At 42.8% G+C, this 23,897-nt stretch overlaps 1 long non-coding RNA gene across 2 annotated transcripts in view; it reads left to right on the top strand.

The window, feature by feature from the left end:
* LOC135972998 (uncharacterized) overlaps window positions 1–23,897 on the top strand; it is a 234,366-nt gene continuing 210,469 nt past the window's right edge. Inside the window, exon 1 of one of the 2 annotated variants that reach the window (XR_010589666.1) lies at window positions 1–347. This is a non-coding gene — a long non-coding RNA (uncharacterized LOC135972998). The remainder of the gene's footprint in view (window positions 348–23,897) is intronic. The other variant, XR_010589667.1, reaches the window with a different exon arrangement.

Here is a 23,897-nt window from a genome sequence, read left to right as displayed (position 1 = left end):
TACATATTTAATTTCAATTTTAAGCTGTACATTTCAATATTTTTTTCTAACTAGTATAGGTTAGTGGGATTTGTATTTAACCTCGCATTAAAGTGATGTGCTGTGTCTTAGAAGGCTAAAATAGTTTGCCTGATCTTTAATAAAATCCTAATGGTTTCTGATGTGTCAGGTGTTATCAATCCATGTCTTGTAATTTGCAACTCCATCTGCAGACACACACACATCAGTAAGGTGTGGCTGCACACTGGAGAGCAGCTTTGCATTTTCAATCTTGAGGCCTGATCCAGAAAACAGTTGCTACTGACTTTGAGAAAAGAGCTTTCTCCACTGGCACTACTCACATGATAGTAAGTACTATTCTTACTAATATGGTAAATGTTTACAAGATTAGGCCCTTAGGTACTGCAGCTCAACTTTAAGACGTGCTTGCCAGCGTTTCACAAATGATACAATGATATATGCTCACAGACTTGAGTGTAGGTGAAGGTCTATTCTCCCATCAGTTTGTGAGGAATTTATATATTTTCCCCCTATATTGGCACCTGTGTTCTGGTTAGTTCAAAAGTGATTGCATAACCCCAGCCAGCTATCTACAGAGAGCATTCATGCTGAAAGCACAAATAATCAAAGTGCAGGGCAGTAGCATAGACTGGATTGTGAGTATATGCTCAAATGCATGGATTATGCTCCATAATGTTTCCATTGAGCTGTATCCTGTAGTGTCCCTCCAGGGCTTTTGCAAATAGAATGTGAACTCCCGGGTTTTGGAAGTAGCAGGAAGTGGGTACAAAAATAAAACCTCACTTGGCCACCTTCTTGTGTACGCAGAAGAGGTGGCCTAAGTTTTGCCACTAAGGAACCTGATCTCACAACTACCTCTTTGTGGATGGACCCTTGCACCTGCATGAGGTCCACTGAAATTATAGGGCTTCAGCTGGAAGAAGTGGGGAGTGCCTAAGATGGGCAGTATTAAAAATATTCTCAAAGTAGCTCAATACTCTTTGTAAGAATTCTGCTTTTTGGGCCAAATCTTAGCTTAGTGTGTTCTTCTGACATCCGATTTGTATTTGATTTAATCAGCAGCTACTGTAGTTACTGATTTTTATCTGGTGCATTTTTAAAACTATTTTGCCATCTTGCACTTTTAAATCAGATTTTACATTGTATTTAAGTGTTTCTCATATACGTCTGCTCTGATTATTTATATTTAGCATATAGAGAAGATTATATTCCCATTGATTGTTCTTTGCTGTGTGATAATTTCCCCTTTGTGTGTTACTGATATGATCATCTTTCTCCTTTTCTGTCAATAACATTCTAACCTTAATCTTCTTCCATGACCAGATTTTTATTCTGGTGCTGTAATGATAAATAAGCAGCTCCATCTGTTTTCTGTTATTATAGCTTATCTAATATTCTTTTGCTCAAATACACTATTGCTTTATTTCTTCTAATTGTATACTATAAAGAAATACATAGAACAATTAATTAAAGTATCTATATTTCTGTCCCAGAGGTCTGGTACTGTTTATAAATTTCTCATCTTATGCAGTCTCTGTTCATGACTTTGGCAGAATCATTTGACTGAAATATGGCTCAATTAATCTTTCTCCATTTTTATACATTATAATTAATTCATTCATTTTAAAATTTCACTCACTAGGGTAGTCACATTGAGGTATAACAACTCCATGTGAGTCCTGGTGGCAGCAGCCATAGCTGGAATACTAATCAATCACACAGTTGCACAATAATTCTCATCCTAATGCAATGTGCTGTGTATAATATAAGGTGCAGCAACTAGACCCTTAGCATTGCACGTACACAAGGACAAGTTCAAAAGGTTTCTAAAAAAGTCTCAGCCAATTTTACTGTTTCCCTGGGATGATTCACACTGAGCTAATGAGCAGGCAAATACTCCCAGATTGTAAACTGTAAATGGGGCTTTAATGGTTGGAGAAAGATGTTAATCAAGGTTTTCACCTATCCTAGTGGCTTAATTGTCTATGTCAGTGGATCTTGTAATGCTGAGTCAGTAGCAACCTTTTCAAATCCTCCTGAAGAAACTTTGTCATCGTTTATGTTGTTCTACAGAACTTTCAGGATACAATGTTCAACTTCAGAATAAATTAGGCACCCAAATCCACCTTTAAGCACCTAAGCAAGTAAAAGAGGCCTACTTTTTCAGAAGCACTGAGCACCTGTAATTCCCATTGAAGCCCACAAGAGCTGCAGGTGCACAGCACATATTAAAAAAATGCCACACTTATTTGGCTGCATAAATATCGGTTTGGATGCTTTACTTTAGGCACCTACATCTCCAAACTTTGGTGTCAAAGTATAAGTCTTTTCCCCTGCATTTTCTGTACATGTTAAAAAGTCTCTACCTTGTTTAAATACAAATGAACCCATTTGCTCACTAAGAATTAATCATTCGTTTAGGTTATTTGCCCTGAGTGGAAAAATAGCCTGGAGGCGATTTCACCCTATTTAAATACCACATGGAATTGGTTATAAACATGACTGGAGCACAGGTCTGAAAGTACTGCACAGCCCAGGAGGAAAGGACAGGGGTTATTATTAAACATTATTATAGCACGGCAGAGGTACATGCAAGCAGTCTAAAGAGCAGACAAAACACAGGACAGCAATTCAGGATAACAAGGATGTAGAGAGATCGCTGCTGAGAATATCAGTGAGGGAAGGATTTATGAAAAACTTGGTTTAGAGGACAAAGGCCTTAGTGGTTAAGAAGTGAGAGGTTGTATCAAATGTATTAGGCTATGCGAAGAAGGGTTACAATGGATCACTTCAGTAAGGAGTGTGTTAGTGCTGAGGAGTCCTCTGTGATCTAAATGCCTGGTGCTTGGAGCAGTTTGTGTGATGCTTGGAGCATCTGGTGTGTGCTGCAATTAAAAAATCTTTTATTTACAGTATGTACTGCATTGTATTTTTTTTAATTCCCCCCTTCCTTATAAAGGACATTTATAATGGGGGTGGAGGGGCAGAAAAGTAATCACACACAGTTAATGAAATATTGATCACTTTAAGAAAATCATGTACGATATATCAGGTACTGGCTAACCAAGGATCTAGTGAACAAAGCTGCTAACTTTTTGATATTTCTGGATATTTTGAAGTAAAAATATTTACATTTGGAAAGATAAGAATTATTTGAAACAAATTTTAGGTTTGGAATTAATTTTTATTTGCCACATTTTGTCCTCTCACATTGAACGAATTAAAAAATAATTGGATCAGTACTGCATTTTCACCAAGAGAGAGCAACATAAGCACATTATATAAACTTAGTAGCAAGTAGCCATTTTACATTGTAAGCAGGAACATATTGTCCGTCTATTATTTTACCTGCCTCTGAATTTGATGGATGTGATGCAATTATTAGTTAGGGTTATGGCTGTTGATGATGTATGTGTTATGGATCATATTGTTGTCTTTCAGATGTTTTTTTTTTTTATGTACAATATGTTTCCTCGTTCATAATGATTTCATTTAGGAAAAATGTTTGTTTGCTGAAACACTCTGCTGTTCTTCCTGTCAAAAACTTCTTTCAGCAGGAGACTTTGTAGTGATGGATTTTCTTCATCTAATGTAATTAAACCAATACTGAAGAATTTCAAGTTTCTTAACTTTTTTGGAATGAAACCAGCTACATTTCATTCACTTGAATTGAACTAATGGTCCTGTAAGTCTAGGAATGTGTTTGGGGAGTTTTGCTAGTGTTAAATAGAATGACCAGAACCCAGTAAGAACTGAAAATCTAGAGACCATGTTTCATTTGACATTAGACATTATCCTGTTAAGCAGCTGTGTTAGATCCAAAGATAATACATACACTCATATCGTACAAGGGCATTTATTTAGTTAAGAATGGGCTGCTTTCTCTAGCTCTCTTCTGAACGAAAATATTTAAAAATGTGTTTAGTTTGGCCTAACAATTAAATTTGTAAACACAGCTTTTATAAAAGCTAAAATCAACAGAAAGATTTCCAAAATGTAAAAATAAATTCCAATGCAAAGTGTTTTAAACAAGAAAAATTCCTCTGCAGTGTTTGAGACCTAACATTTCACTTCTAAGAACCTGAAAGTGGAATTGAGTATAAAGAAGTCAAACTGAATTCACTGGTCTTCGCTGTACAACTAACTTGGATTTAAAAAAAAAAAAAATTCTAAAGTGTTTTTAGTGACATCGGTAAAGAAATATCTTTGTCTAGCACATATGGGGCTCCTCCATGACTACTCTCCTACAGCCCAGCATAGAGGACATATTAAGGGGTTTAACCAGCTTGTTACTGTATCCCACAATTATCAACTGACAGTGCCCCCGAGCCACTTGGCATAGTTTAGAGCATCCCTTTGGACTGATCTAGTGGTTAAAGTAGACTGAAACAGCAGGGAGCTCTCACCAAATCAGGCAAGGAGGAGTGGGATCTGTGGGAACACCGCTTCCCCAGCCCAGAGGAGGGGAGCTGTCTTTCTCTCCTTTTAAGCTGAGGAGCTGTTTTCACCATCGTCTTCTTACTTTAACTCTTGGGCTGCTCTAAACTATGCCAGGACCAGGGTTGGTGTGGTTACAGCTCCTTTGCAGTCCCTCCACCCCCTTCTGTTGAACCCACTGGAAACTAGGTGCAGGAGAATGTCTAATCCATAACTTCTAAATTGGGTCCCTTTAAATATGTATTTCTTCTATACAGCAGTGGGAGCATAAGCCCAAGCAGTACACTGGTTACACCACAGTAGGATCTGTGTTTGAAGAGGCGATGCTAGTGGCTGTGACCCAGTTGCACAGGTACCTGTGGGGGAGAGGAGTCTATCCCCTCCCAACTCCAGAAAAATTTCGATGGGCTAAGTGATTTTACTAGGACTTTACCCATGGGAATCTGGATTCTGTGTTAAAGCATTAGATGAATTACAAGTGTTTAAAGGACAGAGCAGAAGAATATGCATATGAGATGCTCAGCTCTCAATCTTCATGGGCCATACCACATCGAGAGAGAGAATGAAGGAACAATAACAACAGAGTTTAGTAAGGAACATGGGATGAATTTCGGTAGTACGAATTACCTTGTGTCCCTCAAGATTATGATTCACCGTTTCTGATGTAAATTATTCACTGCAATAGAAGTAAAAGAGCAGGTTTTGTGCAGGATAAATCTAAAATGAGGGCCATCTATTGTAATGACTGGGACAGATGAAAAATGTGTCTAGAGACCATGCTAATTACTGTATGTTTTTAAAAATTTAAATCCTTGATTTAAAGTCTCTCTGGAGCCAAGGAATAGCTAGGAAAGGGACTATTGGAGAGGGACCTCATCTTGGAATCTGATGATTGGAATTTTGGGGTTTTTATGTATATATATATATGTGTGTGTGTGTGTGTATATATAATATATATGTGTATATGTATGTCTATTTGTTTTGTATTTAAAAATAAAAGGAAATATTTATTTCAGAGTTGGCTATTCTGGGAAATTTCTTTGAAGGGAAAAAAGGTCAGTTGTCTCGGATGCTCGTTTTGGGTGTAGGAGGCAGTATGGAGAGCCAAGCAAAGATACAGCAGGTAAATTTGGCTCTGCCCGAGGTTTTGAGCGTGTGTTTTGCTTATAGTGGTGTCTTTCTCCACACCTGTGGAGTGAACCTGTATAAGCCAGGCAGACAACTCCCTTGTGGAGCCACTCACACATTTCATCGCCAGCCACGCTTCAGCTTTAGGCTGATCCTGTTTCTTCAATGCCCCTACAAGAAGATATATGTATAAGCAGCCAGAAGGGTAAGGAGAGGTCGAATTGGGAAGAGGGAGGGGAGACACAAACCTGGAAAAGTTTAAATTTTGCCCAGAAGACTTTAAACCTGGAAAGTCAGAGAGATGAGAATATGCATTTTCAACAATACATAATTCAGATTAGTAGTAAGATTTTCCTTCCAAACATTTTCACACTAATTACGTGTTATGACAATTGCACAGGGTAATAAATCCATAGCTACCTAGGACTTCAAGCTGGCTGCTTAAGATCTGCACAGTGAAAGCAGAGATAGAACTCCAGTCCTCCAGTTCCAGGCTTTTACAGGGGAATCTCCACTAGCTTTCAGCAGTATAGGGACAATGACACATTCAGGAGGTTCTAATTCCATCCAGTAAATGAAAAGTGGTGCATGCATGCACACACAGTAGCTATTACAGATTGTCCTGCTGGGGGCAGGGAGGGAGAGGGGCTCTGTCCTTCTCTCTTTGCACCTTTCCCCTGGCACGTTCAGTCGCTTTCCCTGGTAGCGGGCAGGGAGCGGGACAGAGCCACTTCTGCCTGAGACAGCCTGGCTGGGAGGTGTGTGTGTGTGTGAGGGGGGGGGGGGGAGCGTTCCAGCCAGGCTCTCTCTGTCCCACTCCCCAAGCAGCTTCCAGGGAGAGCAGACAAATGTGCAGGGAGAAGGCACAGGGAGAGAAGGACAGAGACCCATTCCTCCCCCCCCCCCCCCACTCCACAGGGTAATGTGGGGTGGGGAGAGCACTGTGGTCCTGGTCATTTGGCCAGAGAGAGAGAATGACTATCTAAGCTGGTGGCTAGAGCATTCACCTGGGGGATGAGGGACCCAGGGTCCAGTATCCCTGCTCCAATGTGCAGCTGGTGGAGGAAATCCTGGCAGTGGGGAGTTACTGGTGTTAAGACATAGAAAGGAGTTGGACCGAGGAAGCTTCTGACCCAAGTTCTGGGTTAAAAAGTGGGATCATACTAGTTAAGGGGAGGGGTGTGTGTGTGTGTGTGTGCGCACTTGCGTGTACAAGTAAAATAATGTGTACCCTACCATCTAGAACAGCCCCACAAGCATCTAGTCTCCCGCTATAAGAGTTAGATGACTGACTGAAGACAATATAGGCATGAAAATGAATGGACCCTGAAGATCAGAATGACACTGTAGAACTCAGAGCCAATGGCTCGGTATTTAAATCTGCATCCTCCACACTAACTACTGGCTATAGGTGATAGGTTAGGACAGACTTAGACTCCTCATTAACATTTTAATAAAAGCTGCAGCTTTTCAGCCATGTTTGAGGTGGGTTCCATGACATGTCTTTACTCTGGCATGCCCTCAGCAACAGAACTTGAATACTAAATACTCTTGACAAAACAGCTGCCCTTTATGGTAAATGTACAGATGTTAGCATGAATGGACAAAGTGTGTTACATGCTGTTCTTGACATCAATTGGTCTTTTGCTTTATACTGAAAGCTTTCTCAGGATTAACAAGAAGGTAAAATGTTTTATGCATATTATTGAAATACAATGTGAATTACCATTTCATATTTTACCTTAGCTCTTTGTACTCTGTTGGTGATCTGCAGGTCTAAATTACAGCTACATTGGTCCAATCCGTGTGTACAATCTGTCTGAATATTAAGAGCATGTCTGTTCTATAATCCATACTCATATCACTGGGTACTTTCTAATCATGACACTGAACATAACTTGTTGTTGGGGTAGAGAAATTAATCTAGCCGTATTTTGTATAACAACTTGCCTACAGCAGTGCAAATATTGTTTTGTTTTAATATTCTTGTTTAAATTTTTCAAAAATATTCGACAGTAGGGGCTGGACCCGTGGAAAACAGCAGGAGAGTTTTCTTACATAATGATCTGACAGATGTCATGGTATCTAATCCCCTTAAGCCCCCAAAGCCCTTTGATAGTGGATGTTCTAAAAGGCCAGATTGGAAAGCATGCTGCTCTTTTATTGAGCTTTTGCCTTCAATGTTCATACCATACTCAATCGCTTTATTTTGCTAAACCAGGATATGTGCTAACCTGATACTTACAGAAAAATACATAGCAAAATAGAGAATGAAAAATGCAATTGAACAATGATTATTGCAAGTAAAATAGCCACATTTAGATCCAGATCTCCTTGTTTAAATCCCTCTTCCAGACGTGCTGCTTCTGCAATTCCCTCGAGAAGTAAATCAATAATAATTACACACACAAAAATGACCACCGGACTTACAATTGAACCATCACAATGTTTATGTTCCTTAACTGTGTAACCATGTAATCATATTACAGTAACCCTTGTCTCTTCTCATCTCATGCCTTTCCCACTTTTTATTACCTCTGTTGTGTGTCTAAAATTATGTTGTAAATTCTTCCAGGCAGGGATCCTCTCTTCTTATGTCCAGAAAATCACCAAGCCTACTTCTGGGTGGTGACATTTTTTAAAATAATTGTAAGATCTTAGAAATGGTTCCCTTCTCCCTCTTAATTCATGGTAACCTTACATACAGTACAGCCTTAATTATCACAATATCATGGGGTACTGTAGCGAGGTGGTGGGATACCCCACAGTGCCGCTGAGGGCCGAACCTCCCCTAACACCAACGGGGGCGGAGCCACTGGGTCTGGCGCCCGCCCCGCAGAGGTCACGGCGCCGACCCAGAAGTATAAAAGCCCGCCTGCAGAGCTCAGTGGAGGACAGGCTGGCGGAGAGAGCAGACATCGGTGGCCGAGCTCCCGCTTGGGAGACAGCCGCAGGCCGCGACCGGCCTGCTGACTCACCAGGCCTGCCGAGCCTACCCCTCGCCCGGTACCCCGAGGAGGACTGGCCGAGCCTGCCCCATTCCAGCTACCTCGAGGAGGAGCCGAGCATACCCTTCGCTACCTACCCAGAGGAACCGATGCTGGTGGAGAGCACCGAAGACACTAGGACGGCCCAAGTACCATACGAGGGGGAGTGTGGAAGTAGCCCGGGCGCAGCCAACCCCAGTCTGGCTGCAGCACTGCCAGAGCCTATGTCAGTGTGTTGCGGCCAGGATCCCCGCTGACAGCAGTGAGTTTCTGCCGCTGCTAGGGCCCCAGGCTGGGACGCAGTGGAGTGGGAGGGTCTGCGTCCCCCCTGCCACCCACTCCTTGGGTGGCAGACTCCCCTTTTTCCCTGGCCTAGAAGGGCCTGGGTTTCTGACTGACTGTTTGATTGTTGCCCCGCCCTGACCTAGGGCCTGGGCTGCTATAGACATTGCCTCAGCCCTTGCTTAAGGGCCTGGGTTTCCGAGCTACTGACTCAGCCCCTGCTTGAGGGCCGGAGCTCCAGACTGGGTGATTACTGCCCCGCCCTGATCGAGGGCTCGGGGCTCTTTTCTGACCTATTGGCTCAGCCCCTGCTTACGGGCCTGAGCCCCCTAACCGTGTGTCTGCTGTCCCAGACTGCCGCTGGACCAGAACTGACGGCGGACCAGAGCGAGGCGGTGGGATACCCCACAGCCCCGCTGAGGGCCGAACCTCGGCCGAGACTGCTACAGGGACATTAATTCAGATGATCAGTTGTTCAGTTAATCACATTAAAAGTTCCCTTGATTATTAGATGTCACAACACACAACCTGCTACCTAAAATAAGGAAGTTTTGGATAACTGATATTTGGATATTCATACTATACTATATACGTAACTATATCCGTGTTCTACATATCTTGTCGTATTATGTGATGCATATGCAATTGAATCTGAGGTTAAAATGATAATTTCAAACTGGCAGATTATTAGAAGGAAAAACTGACATGTTTGGGATCTTTGGAGTATTGCAAGAGAACGGTATTTGCTTAGGTCTAGATGAAACTTGTAGAGCATCTTTTTATTTTTGTAAGTACTCCTAAATCTACCATTTCTTCTTTTTCTTTCAAAGAGGTTTCTTTCTTGTTACCAAATTGTAGCTTTCTGATTTCTTTTTTTACCAGGCTGTTATTTAGAACTTATTTAAAAAATGAGAGATCACCGAGACATCATTTAATAAGAGTATAAAAGATTTTGTGAAGTGACTTTCCTAGACTGAGAAACTAGTCATTGTCTCTTTGACACAAAACATATTTTCTTTTTTGCATGGGTGCAGTAACTGACCTTGACTGTACACATGGCTAGTTGCTAAGTTTCTTATAGCCTTAAAAAACAGCATTTTTCAAACAGACTAATCCTGTAATGCAAGGACTTGTTTTCCAAGAAGGATTTCTTGATGATTCTTAGTTCTGTACAAACTAAGAATCTTTATATAACCAGATGTCTACACATAAGATGTAAGATAGAAACAAAGGATGGACAAGAAATGAAGTAAGATTAGGTACAAGGGCTTTGAGACTAAAATGCTTCCCTTTGTCTAGCAAATGTATAATGCTATATGTAAAATAATAAAGCCCACTTTATTTAGATGCCACTTGTTGAGTTCCTCTCTAGATGCCCTCTGTGTTTCTTGTGCATCTGTTGTTACTAGAGCTTGGTTTATCCAATACATTTCTCTTCCACATATGGAATAAAAAGTTTCAAAACATACCAGATTTCCATTTCTGAATACTTTACTTCTGGATTTCTACCATATAGATCGAATCACTTTGCTTTCAATAGCATCTTACGCCTTGAGTAGACTCACTTGTTTCAATGAGACTTTCTGTGGAGTAAGGGTACCATTCAACATGTATGGGGACATCAGGATCTGGCCCATAATAAATAGCTTCCACTCTTTCTCTGGACTTTGACTACTCCTGCAAGAGTCTTCACATAGATTGTAACTGGGCACATATGGGGGGCTTCGAGCTGCTCCATAGGCTTCAGGCTACAGTAGGCCCTGCAGTTGCTGTGTTCCTCCTCAGTGAATGAGACTGGCTTACAAATCCATCTTCCCACACCCCTGTGTGTCTGGGCATATGAAGCCTGTCACAAGAGTGCTGCAGTCTGTACAGGGTTAACAGAATCCTACGCAAAACATGGCTGCCCAGGACAGAATATAAAAGGAAGGGGAAGCTGAAACTAAGAAGCCTAGTTCAGTTGATTTGATTTTGTTGTCTGTCTTGTGGACAATAAAATAAGTCCTGAGGAAAGGGTCTTGAAAGAGTAAGGGCTTGTCTCCACAGGAAAATTGTATTTTGATCAGCTGTTTTGCACTAACTATTCTGGAATAGCTTCTTGTGTGGATGCTCTGTTGAAGAATACAAGTGACTTTATTAATCATTCCACTTTGGAAGCTTACCAATTATTCCAGAATAAGGAGATTTTTATTCGGAAATAGTGTATTCACGTGGGAAGGTATTCTGCTACAGCTATGCTGGTCAATTTCCTCACATGGACAAGCCCTAATGCTTGAAACTTTATTTCCTTTCCCTGGGTGGTAATTCTGCCCACCACGATACAGAGCTCCATGTTAGGCAGTGGGTTGTGTGGTCTTCCTGAGTTCTGATTCCCCTCAACTCGGGGAAATCACATTAGATTCCAGGGTCTAGAGCCCTCCAGTATCTCAGCTGACAGGCAGGGTGAGCTTGTCCAATAGATTTTAGCAGAGTCATTCTAAAGTCATACCTGCAGCTATAACTTCTCCTCATATGCGGTATGCCAGAGAGAAATGTGAGTAGGGCGCTAGATTCAGACTTGGGAGATGGACTCAGTTGTCTGCTCTGCCACAAGCTTCCCATGTGGCTTGGACCTCTGGGCCTCAGTTCCCCATCTGTAAAAAGGGGATAATAGCACTGCCCTAGCTCGTGGGGGGCGTTGTGAGGATAAATCCATGTAAGATTGTGAGGCACGCAGATACTGTGACAATGGGGGATGGGGGCAGATAAGTATCTAAGATCGATAGGTGTCAAATGGACTCCCTAAGACAAATGCAGATCCGGGATAAATTGGCATAACTCCACTGTCTTCAGTGGAGTTGCACCCACTTATCCTGGTATGATTTGGCCTCCTGAATCTTTTCAGATTGTAATTCAACCCCATTTCTTCTCCTTGGTCTATGGTTCTGTAATAAAGCAATTAAATCCTACTCCCTCGGCTTCCAAGTTTGCCTGTCCTCTTTTTCCTGATACCTGACCATGAAAGCCCTTCTGTATCCAATTTATAAAGATCACCTTCAACCTCCTCAGTTTAAATACATAGTCCTATGGGACATGCATTGTTGTTTGTAGCTGAGTCGGTCCCAGGATATTAGAGAGACAAGGTGGCTGAGGTAATGTCTTTTATTGGACCAACACTTACACAGAGCTCTTCTTCACATACTCCTATGGGAAGTAGTTGATGAATGAACAATGCTGTGTTTTGCTTGTATAATTGTAGCTTTGGAAGTGCTCACATTTTCTTTCAGGTCTTGGTGTGCTGATGCGCTCTTTGTGAAACATTTTGGGTGGAGTATAAAAACAGTCTCCACAGGATTAAGGAGTTCTGCTCTGAAAAAAAGACTAGTAAAAGGCATTGGGTGCATTCCATATTTATTGTCTGGTAATGATTTCTGTACCAAATATGCTCAGTTTACAAGTGTAAAGACTGTGGGAGATACCTGTTTTACTTTTACAAATACAGTAACTCCTCGCTTAACGTTGTAGTTATGTTCTTGAAAAATGCAACTTTAAGTGAAACGATGTTCAGCGAATCTAATTTCCCCATAAGAATTATTGTAAATAGGGGGGGTTAGATTCCAGGGAAACTTTTTTCACCAGACAAAAGACTATATTTTTGTGTGTGTGGTGTGTGCGTGCACACACACACACACACACTATAAGTTTTAAACAAACAATTTAATACTGGTACACAGCAATGATGATTGTGAAGCTTGGTTGAGGTGATGAAGTCAGAGGCTGGGATATTTCCCAGGGAATACCTTACTGCTAAAGGATGAACTAGCAGTTGGCTGAGCCCTCAAGAGTTAACTCGTCGTTAATGTAGCCAGGGGTGGCTCTAGGCACCAGCAAAGCAAGCACGTGCTTGGGGCAGCCCATTGGCAGGGATCCAGCATGGGAGCTGAGAACCAACAGGGGGCCCTGGGAGCTGTAGTTCCTTGGTTAGCTCCCTGCCTATAGAGCTAGCCCTGGAGCAGGGAAAGAACTACATTTCCCAGTATTCCCTTGGCCACTACCAACAGGAAAGGGGGAGGGAGTGAGAAAGCTGAGACCTCATGCTGCAGCCTGCTGTGAATAGAGAGCTGCACTGTGAGCAGGGATTCCATATTTTAACATTCAAAAAATAGGACACTCCACGGGGAGGGAGGGTAGCCCCAACCTTCCCCCATCCACTCCCTCCGACTGCCCCCCACAGAAACCCCAACCCATCCAACGCCCCCTGCCCCCTGATCACCCCTGCCCCTAACTGCCCCCCAGGATCCCACCCCCTATTTAAGCACTGCTGCTCCCTGTCCCCGATCACCCCCTCCTGGGACCCCTGCCCCTAACTGACCCCCAGGACCCCACCCCCTATCTAAGCCCCAATGGTCCTTGTACCCAACTGCCCCCTCTTGAGACCCCCCCCAACTTCCCGCCTAGGACCCCACCCCCTCCCTCTCCCCTGACAAACCCCTGGGACTCCCATGCCTATCCAACTGCTGCCTGTCCCCTGACTGCCCCCCACGGAACCTCCTACCCCTTCTCCAACCCCCTTACCATGCCATTCAGACCAGCGTGTCTGGCTTCGCGCAGTGCCAGACACGCTACTGCATACATGCCGCCGTGCTCCCCTGCGGAGCCACAGCCCCCCGCTTCTCCCCCCCCCCAGCACCTGCCTTCCAGATTTGAACACCTCAAAATTCAGGAGTGCTCAAGCTTAGTTTGGGCAGCTGTTACTTCATTTCTCCCAAATCAAATATACTGATCCACTGTAACCTGCTGTAGAAAAAGTAGGATAAAATTGAGCAAGAAATGCTTCCCAGTGGTTATTAGGACTGGAATTGCTATTTTCAACAGCCATTGCCTTTTTGTTTGTTTAAAAGGAAGACAGTGATATTGCATTGGCAAATTCCCCATAGAAAGAAAGAGTGGAACAAAAGAATAATAAAGGCACCTCAACTTTTCCTCATTTATGGAGGACAGTCTTATAATATGCATCCAGATATCCTTCAATCACACAAGCTGAAAATTGTTCCACTTTACTGCAGTTCTGTAACCATATGGGAACCAATCCTGACTGTGTTCTGTGCACATCTAAAATTCCTGCTGAATGACCTGCCCTGGGAGCGCGTTACCAGTGACCCAGGGCTGCGGCGGAAGGAGGGTGCAGGTGGCGGGGGGGGGGAGTGAGCTCAGGGCTGGGGCAGTAGAAGGTGTGGGGGGGCAATGGTGGGGGCGAAGGGGGAACCCAGAGCTGGGGCAGCAGGGTGTGTGTGTGTGTGTTTGTGGGGGAGAGCCCAGGGTGGGGCAGCAAGGGGATGCGGGTCGCGGGGGGTGAGAGCCTAGGGCTGGGGAGGCAGGGGGGTGCGGGTCAGGGGGAGAGCCCAGGGCTGGGGAGGCAGGGGGTGTGACGAGGAGCCTAGGGCTGGGACGGGGGGCAGGCAAAATTTTTTTTGCTTGGGGCGGCAAAAAACCTAGAGCCGGCCCTGAATGTAGCCTGACACTCTACAAAGCAGCATGAATGGAGGGAGGGGAGACAGCATGGCAGACAGGGACGCACACTATGTGTGTGAGAGAGATGCGCATTGCCCCTTTAAGTACGTTGACCCACTCTAAGTACACTGCCTTTTTAAGTAGATCAGCAAGTTGAGACAGCAGCTGCTGCCAGGAACCTCTCTCCGTCCTGAGCCCTGTCGTGCCCCCGCCCCTTGCTCTGTGGAAGATGAGGTAAGCGGGGGGCAGGGGGACACCCTGACATTAGCCCCTCTCTCCCCGCTCTCTGCACAGCAAGCAGGACACTCCCAGGAGCAGCTCCAAGGCAGAGGGCAGACGCAGCACAGGGCAGTGAGGGGAGGGACAGCTGAACTGCCCAGCAATTGCTAGCCTGATGGGCGGCTGCAGCACAGGGAACTTAGGAGAGTGGGGAGCTAATAGGGGGGTTGCTGGTCCACCCTGGTTCCAAGCCCCCACCAGCTAGCTCCAACGGGCTGCTCTTCCTGCAAGCAGTGGACAAAGCAGGCGGCTGCCAAACGACGTTCTAAGGGAGCATTGTGCAACTTTAAACAAGCATGTTCTCTAATTGATCAGCAACGTAATAATGAAACAACATTAGCCGGGACAACTTTAAGTGAGGAGTTACTGTATTATGTATACCTCTGTTTATTAGATTGATTTTATGCTGCTTGCTACATGGGAGAGCTCTCGCTTTGGATAACATAGTCACTGGTACTTAACTGACAATCCAGTTTGGAGCCTTTGAAGTTTTGCTCTGACCAAGATGGCCCCACACTCCTAGCTTGGGACAGAGGAGGGAGCCTTCATGAGGGAAACATGAAACAAAGAACTTTAGAGTACATAAGACCTGGAGGGCCTGAGCTTCAAAAGAGGGAGCCAGTGTCTGCAGGGAAGCAGATGCCCAGGCCTGGAAGTGGAGGTCCCTGGGATGAGTTGGACCAAGCTAAGCTTGGAGGGAAATGTTAAGCTTTAGGTAAGAACATAAAAATGACCATGCTTGGTCAGACCAATGGTTCATTTAACCCCGTATCCTGACTTCTGACAGTGGCCAGTGCCAGGTACTTCAGAGGGAGTGAACAGAATAGAGAATTTATTGAGTGATCCATCCTCTGGGGTCTAATCCCAGCCTCTAGCAGTCAGGTTTAGGGATACCCAGAGTATGGGGTTATGCCCTTGACCATCTTGGCTAATAGCCATAGATGACCTCCCTCTATGACTTTATCAAATTTATTTTTGAACTCACTTGTACTTTTGGCCTGCACAGCATCCCCTGGTAATGAGTTCCACAGGTTGAATGTGCATTGTGTGAAGAAGTACTTCCTTTGGTTTGTTTTACACCAGCTGCCTATTAATTTCATGGGGTGACCCTGGTTCTTATGTGAAGGGGTAAATAACACTTTCTCCACACCATTTATTTTATAGATTTCTATCATATCTCCCTTTAGTCATCTCTTTGCCAGGCTGAACAGTTCCAGTCTTTCTAATCTCTCCTTATATGGAAGCTGTTCCATATCCTTAATCATTATTGTTGCCCTTCTCTGTACTTTTTCCAATCCTAATATTGAGATGGAGTGATTAGAGTTGCATTCAATATTCAAGGTATGGGTGTGCCATGGATTTATATAGTGGCAGTATGATATTATCTGTGTTATCATTGATCCCTTTCCTCATGGTTCCTAATATTCTGATAGCTTTTTTGACTGCCACTGCACACCAAACAGATGTTTTCAGAGAACTATCCACTGTGACTCCAAGATCTTTCTTGAGTGGTAACAGCTAGTTTAGACCCTATCATTTTATATGTATAGTTGGGATTATGTTTTCTAATGTGCATTACTTTGCATTTATCAACATTGAATTTCATCTGTCGTTTTATTGTCCAGTCATCCAGTTTTGTGAGACCCCCTTTGTAACTCTTTGTAGTCCGCTTTGGACAAGGCACATGTATGATTGTTTGTTGTTTCAAACCTTTCTCTTGGATTACTATGTGCTTCTGGAGAAACAAATAATACTTTGCTCTGGAGAAGCTTTTTCTGAGTCACTGCATTTACCTACTGGTCACAGCTCCAGAAGGGAAGTCTCTTGCAGGTGCCTAACCCAGTGGGACCTTCTGAGGAACCCTGGGTGGTAAATATTAGTGCTGTAACCTGGAACCTAGTCTGAGTATTAGAATCATGGGATTCCGTCCGAGGACTGGAGAAGGCAGAGGTCTGATACCTGAGGGGATGCTCTTCAGAGAGGCCACTGAGGAGTCAAATGTGCAGCTTACCCTGTAACAGTAATAACTTTTTTTCCCCTTCAAATTGGCAGCTATGCAAACTCTACTTGAGAGTCAAACTGACCTCTTTCTTTTCTTGTGCATCACTGGTAGTAAAGACTCACCAGGCCATATTCTGCCATCACTTACTCCTACGCCAATGGGTTACACCAACAGGTTAATACAGGTTACGGTGACCATATGTCCCGATTGCTGTCTGGTCACCCTAATACAGGTGTAACTGAGTAGAAGTTACTAAACTTTGTAAACAATTTTACTGATGATTCAAAGGATGAGAATCTGCAGCTCATGGTCTCTTTGCAGAGCTAACAGAGGTAAAAGCAGTAAAAACTTTTGTCCCTAATGTCAGCAGAAATTACTCAGAATACACACGGGGAGCAGATCAGTTGAGTAAGAGGGTAACTTTTTTTTTTTACATGTGCACTTTTCAGAGTGAAGCTACACTGGTTATGGCTGAAATATTTCAAAAACATTATTTGGCAGGAAAGCTAGAAATATTAGTTTAGTCTTAGTTTCTGACTCTCTTTTTGTTACCTAATTGCCATGTTATTGGCCTGCAGTGCATTGGGAAGACACATAATGTAACAGCTATCAATGGTATCTAGTTTTGAAAAACCATCATGTCTGCTGAATGTGGGACTTGGATTATGACACTTTGTGGGGTTGTTTGAGGACAAATTCTACCTGAAAGGGTGGAAGATATGAAGTTACACAGTAGTCGCTTTCCAAGAATCAGTTAGTAAAACTGCTCTTTAATTCAGTTGGAATGGGCACTGTAAAGTCTTGTTTACACTAGAGTTTTTCTTCAGCCGCCCACTGCTGCATTGTGATTGGTGCTGCTTCATGGGGGCTAGGGATGACGGGAATTGTAACACAGAATGCTTGCCAACATTTTAACCATTATGTTTTCTAACCCTGTTCAGACTAAGCTGAGTAGTTTAAAAACTTGGAGGCCTGCAGCTGTCTGTCTATGCTAGTATATCCCCTGTTGCTGCTTCTGCTGATAGAGCAACAGAGGGAAACCTAAAGAAAAATTCTGTGGTAGACAAGGCCTAGCTAAAAAGCTTTAAAGCTGGGTTTAAATCCCCAAACTGATATTAACAAGTGTGTAACAAATAGACCCTGCTCCTGCTGTAGGGTTTTTGCAGTCAGACCCCTGCATCTGAGAGAATCCTTGACTTCGGTGGAGCTCTTCACATATTCAGCTGTCTGGCCCTGTGAAGCTCATTGAAGAACTGAGGCCTTAGATGTCATTAATTTAATTATGAAAGATTAACAATTAGAAAATTAATATCTTTGAATGGTTTAAGTGCAAGCTATGTAAATCACTTCAGCAAATTACATAGAGTACCTACTTCAAAAGGATTAGAGTAGAGATACAGCATATAGAATTAGGGTTATTTCTTAGCACATTGAAGAAACAACCTACACACCTAATGCAGACAAATTGCAGATAAAAAAAACTCCCTCCATGTGATTTCTAATCCCAATGGGCTCTACACAGGCATCCAACCACATGGAACTCATTGCAGGATTAGGGTCCAAATCGGGACCACTGCCTATTTTTATTAACCAAAAAAATTGGGACGAGAAGGTAGGTCAGTTGTATCTGACAGGATTGGTTTGTCTTTAATCTGTTATGCTGAAATTTTATATACATAAAGACAGTTAATCCTCTTAACTGCTGTAGAGACACTATGCTTAGTAAATAAGTGGCTTTGTTAATCGATGCTACAATGTTTACCTGTTTAAACCAAAATGAAAGTAAAGAGCTACCCTGGGCTATGATGGAATCTTTATTAGTGCAGTGCATAAGAATCTTCCCTGCTAATTATTTTAAAGAGCTGTCTGTTTTGTTCAGGCTGTTAAGACGATGACTGTTTCTTATAGTTTCAACACTTTTGAGATCAGAGATCAATTCCTGGGTCAAGCCAATTTGAGTAAGATATTTCAGCACTTGACTATTAACCCGCATGTCTGAGAACTGCATATTTAACTTCCCTTTTCTTGTTTGCTGAAATCTTGTAAAGGTGTCTCTCTCAGTTGGAGGGCTTGTTATCTTTGCAATGTGTACAGTAAAATAATTTTATAGAGCATCTTTCATCCTGGAGGATCACAAAGTGCCTTACATACTGTATAACTAGGGATTACTTACTCACCAACCAAGCACCACTATTTTCAGAGTGGAATGTGTGGTCGACATTCTATACTACTAACACTATGTAATAGTTTTTAGGGCAAGATGTGCAGAAAACCTTCTCCACTTTTAACTACATATCAAATTTTAGGCTGGAACAAGGTAATCTGGAATTTGGTTGAGATGGCAGGGTTAACACTCTTACTCTGCTGCCTACTGAATGCTAAATTGGTGGAAGTTATCCTACTTTACTACTTACAAATATTTTCTGGCTAGATAACACCCATATAACTTACTCCAACATTTAACTTCCCTTTCAGTTTGGCCAGAGGGGTTAATAGATTGTAGATAATATGATGCTGAAGGAAAGAAGGTGATGATTTAGAGAGGGAGACCATTTCAAAGACACAACCCGATTAAAACAAGTGATACATTTCTATTTTACAGCAAAACCTAAAATCAAATAGTTTCGCAAAAAAATACTTTGCATCGCAGCAGGTAGCACCTCCAGCTGAGCAAATGCCCCGGTACTATGTTGGGGCATCAGCAAAGTACAGATTACACAGCCACTCCGGCCACAGGTAGGCTTTCCTGGAAGGTGTCCCATCTAAACAGCAACCCGGCTTGATACTGCATAATTTTAAGATCTGGTGACTTCACAGCCCAAGACAGTATAGCTGCAGGCACAAACAAGTATGCAATTGTGGTGAATACGCCATCCCTTCCTAATTAAGAAAGGAATATTTAATATTTTGGGGGATATTATAATCTATTTTAAGGACAGAATCTGAACATATTTAATAACCTAGCTATGAGGTTCTTAATTTTTTAACACAAGATTTTTAAGGGCAGTGGTCCAACTATGTAAATTATTAAATAGTTCTGAATTTTTTATAGGCTTCCCCAGCCATGCAGAGTGGATTTTCCTGATCTATTTACACTCCCTAGATATACAATGTGGAGAGCAATATTGCACATCCAGTATTGTTTATTTCACAGCACAAAGGATTAAAGTGGACTACCTCACCCTGTTTCTTTAATTCCTATGTGACGGGACAGGAAGAATCCAAGTTCATTGCTTGATTTGGGCTTCTTGGGTAATAGAGCCATAATAGAGCTTTGGATCAGACCCTTAAGGCTAAGGCCTACATTAGCCCCATCCCATCACCACAGCAGAGCTTCTCAGATCTGTGCTTGAGCACACTGCTAACCTGAAAATCCTTTACCAGCACAGATTTGTGTCTTCCTAAAGTATGGATTAGTGAAGTTCTGCTTGTCAGAGCAGAATAATAGTGCAGAGTTCCTTTCAACAAAGCAAGGAGAGGTCTGGCTGAGACTTCTTGGGATTGTAATGTGTATTCACTAGTAAATTATCCCTAAGAAAGGAGCAGCCTCAGGGAGCCCTCTCTACTAGTAGGTAGCAGTAGAGTACTGGAGCACTGCTGATATTGATTCCATTCTGTGGTGAGCACTCGTTGACCGTGACAGTCCTGGGTAAATTCCAGGATGGAGTTTCTTGCCTACTGTGAATGGCCCTGATTGTATGTTTTATTTCTGTGTAGTGTCTATGTAAGTGATTGAGACTGTGGCAGCCAGGTGGGGGGAGTGAGAGCCTGAACAAGGAACAACCCTTATCAAACACTTGGCAACTTGAGAGAAGAAATAGTCTGATGCAGGCTGCATGCTTATAAAGTATCTAATACAGGGAATGAGAAGTTGCCAGATGCATCTGTGACTGTGAATCGCCTGGAGAACTCTTTTTCCAAGAAACCCATAAAGACTGTTAACAAATCACACCACATCCTCACAAGTGACATGTAGTGTGGCTGAACTGAGCTTCCCAGGCTGGATGCACAATTTACAGTCTGTATTACTTTCCCCCTCATACCTCTTGAGTAGAGGGGATTAACAACTGTGAATGCTGGCAGCTTTTTTGTTTTTATTTACTAGACAGAGTGCAGGCAGTGATTCTCCTCCTCTCCTCCACCCCCTTCCACTAAGAATAAATGGATTTTCCTGGTAACAGCACATAACTAGGAGTACACAGGATATTGATCGTTGGCGGGATATTACAAACCTACAGCCAATCACAGCATGTTTGCTACAGCAAAGGGAGGTTGTAAGTCCTAATGAGCCATAATTGCTAGTGCAAAAGTTTGAACTGGACTTCAAGCTACTGCTCAAGGGAATTCTGAGCTACACCTCCTGTTTTTCTAATGTTGTTTTCTTTACGCTACAAGGAGAAAAGCTGAATTGGGAACATTGGCCTTTAAAGCAGTAATCCTGCTAGATGAACTGTAGCTCTTTGCTACAGTTGTTGAAATTCCCAGACTTGTTTCTCTTCCCCACAATAAATGTGTCTGTACTAGCTCAAAGAGTTGCCAGGTTGAGACCATTGTTCAGCAGAATTAAAACAACAACAACAACAACACGGGCTTAATTCTAAGGTTCAGCGTGCATCAGCCCATTGGTGACAAAGTAAAAATGTACACTGAGTCTTTAGAACAATAACATCATTATTTGCTTGGACTTTGGATCAGTCTTGTAACAATCAGTTTGGGGTCTCCTTATCAACAACCAGATCAGCTACATAACTAGCTCCTACTAAAGCAGTAATAAAAACCACAAACACCCACATATACTAGACTTTCACTAAAAGTAAGGAGCAAGCAATTTTCTCTCAGATTTTCTAGATGGAAGATTATTAGAAAGTTTGATTATACAAATATTCTGTCTCATATCCTGATGGCACTTTGAGGAAAAATAACTAAAATGTAACCATTTCTACTCTGTTCTGAGAGTCTCTTTATATTTCTCAACTTATTTGCTATTTATCTGACATAAAAGCAGAGGACAGACTGAAAGATAGTGGGCACAGGGCCAGGTGTGTGGAGCAGTGACCTGGCCAGGTGAAGCATCCTGAGTTACCATGACAACATAGTACATGACAAGTACATCCAGCCTGTCAACCACATGACCAATACCAGACCAAGTGGAGCAGAATCAAGAAGCATCATATGAGGAATGCTACCCCCATTGAAAATGGCCCACAAAGAGGTGAGCGCACAGAGCAATCTGCCTGTTGCTGCAACACAGGCTAAGAGATTCAGCAGAGGGCGCTGTCCCTCTCAGTCAGTGCTGACCCCAATCATAGAATATCAGGATTGGAAGAGACCTCAGGAGGTCATCTAGTCCAACCCCCTGCTCAAATCAGGACCAACACCAACTAAATCATCCCAGCCAGGGCTTCATCAAGCCAGGCCTTAAAAACCTCTAAGGATGGAGATTCTACCACCTCCCTAGGTAACCCATTCCAGTGCTTCACCACCCTCCTAGTGAAATAGTGTTTCCTAATATCCAACATAGACCTCCCCGACTGCAACTTGAGACCATTGCTCCTTGTTCTGTCATCTGCCACCACTGAGAACAGCCGAGCTCCATCCTCTTTGGAACCCCCCTTCAGGTAGTTGAAGGCTGCAATCAATTTCCCCCTCACTCTTCTCTTCTGCAGACTAAATAACCCCAGTTCCCTCAGCCTCTCCTCATAAGTCATGTGCCCCAGCCCCCTGATCATTTTCATTGCCCGCTGCTGGACTCTCTCCAATTTGTCCACATCCTTTCTGGGGGGGTGGGTTGGGGATGCTTATAAAATCTGTGGATGACACCAAGGTGGGAGGGGTTGCAGGCACTTTGGAGGACAGAAATAGAATTAAAAATGGCCTTGACAAATTGGAGAATTGGTCTGAAATCAACAAGATGAAATTCAATAAAGACAAGTGCAAAGTACTATTAGGAGGGAAAAATCAAATGCACAGATACAAAATGGGGAATAACTGGTTAAGGTGGTAGTGCTGCTGAAAAGCATTTGGGAGTTATAGCTGATTACAAATTGAATATGAGCCAACAATGTGATGCATTTGTGAAAGAGGCTTCTATCATTCTGGGGTGTATTAACAGGAGTGTCATATGTAAGACGTAGGAGTACAGTATCCAGTTCTCTGTGCCACACTTAGAAAACACGTGGACAAAATTAGAGAGAGGCCAGAGAACAACCAAAATGATAAAAGTTTTCAAAAATCATACCTGTGAGGAAATGTTAGGTGGAAAAGGGGGAGGGGCATGTTAAGTCTTGGGTGGGGGGGAGGACCTGATAAGCCTTCAGATGTTTTAAGGGTTATTATAAAGAGGTGATCAATTGTTTTCCATGTCCACAGAAGGTAGGACAAGAGGTAATGGGCTTAATCTACAGCAAGGGAGATTTAGGTTAGCTAGTAGGAAAAACTTTCTAACTATAAGGATAATTAAACAATGAAATAGGCTTCAGAGGAAGGTTGCGGAATCCCCATCACTGACTTTTTTTTTTTTTTTTTTTTTTTTTAAAGAATAGGTTGGACAAACATCCATCAAGGATGGTCTTGTGTACATGGTCCTGCCTCAGTGCAGGGGGCTGGACTTGATAACCTCTTGCTCTACAATTCTATGATTTCTCATGTCTGTATCACTCTGAAATACAGAAAAGCTTGTGCATGTACCCTTTTAATTCTCATTTTTGTCAGGAAATTTTGTTGACCTACCTACATTTCTTCTTTATTACCCTGACTGTTTGCATCTGGAATACGCATTAGAAAGGTAGATAGGGAAAGAAATGGAAATTAAAGAGAATTTTGAAGAGACATACCTGAGATAAAACTGTTTCACTGCTATGGCATTACTACTTATGTAAGCTTAACTCTACAACATATTCATAGCAGTAAATACTGTGATCTTCAAGACAGTGATTCAAATGAATAACTGGGATTTTGTTCTCATTTTGCATGTCTGACAACAGGCAACGTTCACATTCCAGGGATATGACAGTATATATCTTTTCCTCTGATTCATAGCCTTATGCTGCATCACAGCATGGGTCATGGACATGTAAAAAGGTATCTTCTTGTTACGCACTTGGATAACATGCACACAAAAGTGATCACTCATTATGCCTTAGTCTTTCGGTGTTCAACTTGAAACACTGATGTTCAGAAGGACTGAGCATGGACAGCTTCAGCTAGTCAATGGGACCTGTGGGTGCTTGGCTGAACTGAAAATCAGACTCAGATTGTCTCAAGTTGAGCAC

The sequence above is a fragment of the Chrysemys picta genome, chromosome 8 (assembly GCF_011386835.1).
Source record: "Chrysemys picta bellii isolate R12L10 chromosome 8, ASM1138683v2, whole genome shotgun sequence".
In the NCBI taxonomy this organism is placed as follows: domain Eukaryota; kingdom Metazoa; phylum Chordata; order Testudines; family Emydidae; genus Chrysemys; species Chrysemys picta.
This window is presented reverse-complemented; position numbering and strand designations above follow the sequence as displayed.